This window comes from Cucurbita pepo, chromosome LG11 (assembly GCF_002806865.2).
Source record: "Cucurbita pepo subsp. pepo cultivar mu-cu-16 chromosome LG11, ASM280686v2, whole genome shotgun sequence".
NCBI lineage: Eukaryota > Viridiplantae > Streptophyta > Magnoliopsida > Cucurbitales > Cucurbitaceae > Cucurbita > Cucurbita pepo.
In genome coordinates, this window is record NC_036648.1 from 6,727,053 (window position 1) to 6,731,252 (window position 4,200).

Sequence of the window (4,200 nt, forward strand, 5' to 3'; positions counted from 1 at the left end):
TGTCGAGTTGCGAGTTCTATTTAGCACATTAAGATTACCTTTTGAAAGAATGATTACCTATAACTTGAAGAAAACCTGTAACCAATGACTAGTTTCACTGTAGAGTTGCGGTTTCTATTGAGAACAATAAGACTACCTTTTGAAAGAGTGGTTAGCTATGGCTTAAAGGAAACCTATAACCAATGACTAGTTTCACGGTACAGTTACGAGTTCTATTTAAGACATTAAGACTACCTTTTGAAAGAGTGGTTACTTATGGCTTGAAGGAAACTTGTAACCAGTGACTAGTGAAACTGTCGAGTTGCGAGTTCTATTTAGCACATTAAAACTACCTTTTTGAAAGAGTGATTACCTATGGCTTGAAGGAAAGCTGTAATCAATGACTAGTTTCACTATAGAGTTATGAGTTTTATTTAGCACATTAAGACTACCTTTTGAAAGAGTGATTACCAATGGCTTGAAGGAAACCTATAACCAATGACTAGTTTTGATGTAGAGTTACGAGTTCTGTTTAGCACATTAAGACTTCCTTTTGAAAGAGTGATTACCTATGGCTTGAAGGAAACTCGTAACCAATGACTAGTGTCACTGTCGAGTTACGAGTTCTATTTAGGACAATAAGACTACCTTTTGAAATAGTGATTATCTATAGCTAGAAGGAAACCTGTAACCAATGACTAAATGACTAGTTTCACCGTAGAGTTAGGAGTTCTATTTAGGACATTAAGATTACATTTTAAAAGAGTGATTAGCCATGGCTCGAAGGAAACCGGTAACCAATGACTAGTTTCATTGTCAAGTTGCAAGCTCTATTTAGCACATTAAGACTAACTATTGAAAGAGTGATTCCTCTAGCTTGAAGGATGGAGAAAGATCGCTCTCGTAGCCAATAACTAGTTCCGAGACTCCCTTTTGAAAGTAAGATTACTAATAGCTTGGAGAAGCGAGAAAAACCACTCCTAAATGCTATGTAAAAGGTAGAAGGTAGTCTTGAGATTGTTGGTCTATGTTACTTAAAGCGCAAACATTATGAAAGTCGAAGCTTTATTTATATAGGTTTGTCGTCACAGATGTACGAGAGAAAAACTGCAAAAATGTTTCAAATCTATATCTTATAATTATTTGCTCCCTAAATATAAAAGACGCTCGTTACTTTCTTTAAAGTCGAGAGTTGACTTCCCACCTTTATTTATTGTTGTATTATAGACAGTAATGTGATGCCACAAGTTTTCTTCCTAATAAATATTTCATATTATTTCTATGAATTTCACCATAATTTTTCAATTTGGTGTATGAAATAATAAAATGTTGAAATATTCCTAATGAAATTGAGAATATATATATATATATATATATTATATATTTAAGGACCAAATAATTAACTTATATAGGTTGACTTAAACATGTTGAAATGTAAGAACTAACATAAATTAGAGAGAAATGCGAGAATTAAATAGATACGTACTGAGCGTTAAGTAAATTTGAGCAATTTTTCATATGTTCGTCGTCTTCTTCTATTTTTTTAAAAATTATTTAGAAATAATTATGTAATATTATTCTTTTGGATGAAAAAGAAAAGCCCCACATCGGCTAATTTAGGGAATGATCATAAGTTTATAATCTAGGAATACTATTTGGTATGAGACTTTTTGAGGAAGTCCAAAGCAAAGCCATGAGAGCTTATGCTCAAAGTGGACAATATCACACCATTGTGGAGAGTCGTGTTCATCTAACATGGTATCAGAATCATTCCTTAAACTTAGCCATGTCAATAGAATCCTCAATTGTCGAACAGAGGACTCCAAAATGAGGCTCCTCGAAGACACAGTAAAAAATGACTAAGACTCCAAAAGAAAAGGAGTCGCCCCGATTAAGAGGAGATGTTGGATGAAAATGAAAAGTCTCGCATCGTATAATCTAGGAATATTATCTCCATTGGTATGAGCCATTTTGGGGAAGCCCAACTTATGAGAGGTTATGCTCAAAGCGGACAATATCATACTATTGTGAGAGTCATGTTCATCTAACATAGCTACAAATTACAGACAAAATGTCTAAAACAATTCATTTACAAAAAATTTAGGGGTTCGAGCATAAATAGATATTTACAAAAGAAAAGAAAAAAATAAAAGAAGGGTCAACACAAATTTAGGATAAAAAATAGGAAGAAAATATTTTAGATAAAAGTGAGAAGAAAAACTCCAAAATAGATTCACATAAAATAACAAAACCCCAAGACCCATCATTTTCACTAAAATCTTATGTTCCCATGTAATCTCCATCCCCTTCCATTTTCTTTTTTGTCCATATTTCAAACTCTAAACCTTCTTTGATACTCCAACCCGGCATGGATTAGTTATTTTTAAACGAGTCATTAAGGATATAGCGAGCTCACCTTGTCTCTATGTTGAATATCGAGAACTGTATCAAATGGATCAAAAATTGCTATTTTGTATGGAGCCGTTGAACCAGCTCAACCAACTAAAATTGTATGTGCATTAAACGACCATGATCATTCAATACAACCATTCAGGACAAACCCATGGAAAAATACCCATTTGATGGTAGCAGACTTGCGATTGTGCGACACTTACTTTCTAGCAACAAGTGAGTTAAGCCTATTCGTTATTACGTCGTCTACGGCCAAACAACGTATGCTCGAGCCTCTGGCCCCAGTTCAAGAAGAAAGTTTTAGAAAACCCGCTGAGAGATTTCGAAAGAGAATTTTGAAAGTAAGATTTGAGAAATTGAAATTGGTGTTATATGGGAATGTAAGCAAAAAAGGCAACAACAGTAGCTTATTGCATATAACAATCCGAATCCGACAGGGAGAAGTTGACAACTAATATTCCTTCTAAGAATGTAAAAATCTCTCATTAGTAGACGCGTTCTAAAACCATGAGGCTAATAACAATATGTAATAAACAAAAGCAGACAAAATTTGCTAGCGGTAGGCTTGAACGGTTACGAATGGTATTAGAACAAGACACCCGATGGTTTCAATTTTTTTTTTTTGTTATTTTTTTCTTCCTTTTTTTATTTATATGTTTTCTCTGTTTTTTCGATTGAAGTTTAAGAAATTTAAACTTTTTTCTTTCTTACTGTGTCGTCAAGTTTCTATGATTGAGCCGCCGAAAAACAAGGTACGCTCTATTAGTATAAATTGTAACTTTCATTTACTTCATCTATCATCAAAACCACTCTTATTCAGATGTGGTCTCAGTTCATTCATGTACTTCTCCTCTACTCGGATGTCACACAACTCAAATAAAAGTTAATTTCATAATTTTTTTTTTATTATTTATTTTTAACCACTAAAATAAAATTTTAACTATTTGAAATGTAATTTTTTTAAAATGCATTTGAGTTAAATTACAAATCATAAATTAATATTAAAAAAAATAAATATATATATATATTACTTATTAACTCAATCCAATCGGATTAGAAACCCTCCATTAATTAATACCATAATTTGCATCAATTTCAATAATGAACATAGATTATATTAGCATCAATTTCGATAATTAAATTCCTTAAAAAAAATTATAAAAAATTAAAAAAAAAATAAATAAATAAATAATAGCAATAAAAAGATGTGATAGGGCCACAAGTAATCGTCCTCTACGTTGTTTCCAAATTTCTATTTTTTATTTCTCAAAATAATAATAATAATTATTATAAAATAAATAAATAAATAAATAAGAGGGTTTTTTCTACTGACATACTGTAGAGCCACCGTTCCCAAGAGCTTACATTAATTGCAAAGACAGAGCGACAGAACAGTGCCCAAAATATTAAAATTATAAATCAAAATTAAAATATTTTTAAAAAATAATAATAAATAAAACAATTTAAAAAAAAAAAAATTAATTGGTAATACAACAGTCCGCCGTTTCAACCTCCAGCGCCGCCGCTGTCGCCGTCGTCTCCGTCGTCTCCATCGGCTGTCCGCCGCCGCCGCCGTGCAAAATTCAAGCGTTTTGCTCAGGAAGAGGGTAAGATAAGGATAATAGGTAAAGTAATTATTTAAAAAAAAATGGTAATTTTGTGGAGAAAATTGAAAATGAAGGTGAAATAATATTAACCCATTTCGTTAAATTAAAAAAAAAAAAAAAATGACAGAGAGAACAAAATGTTACCTGAAATGAACGGAAAATAGAAAATGAAAAATGGAGAAAGGAAAATTAAAAATAAAAT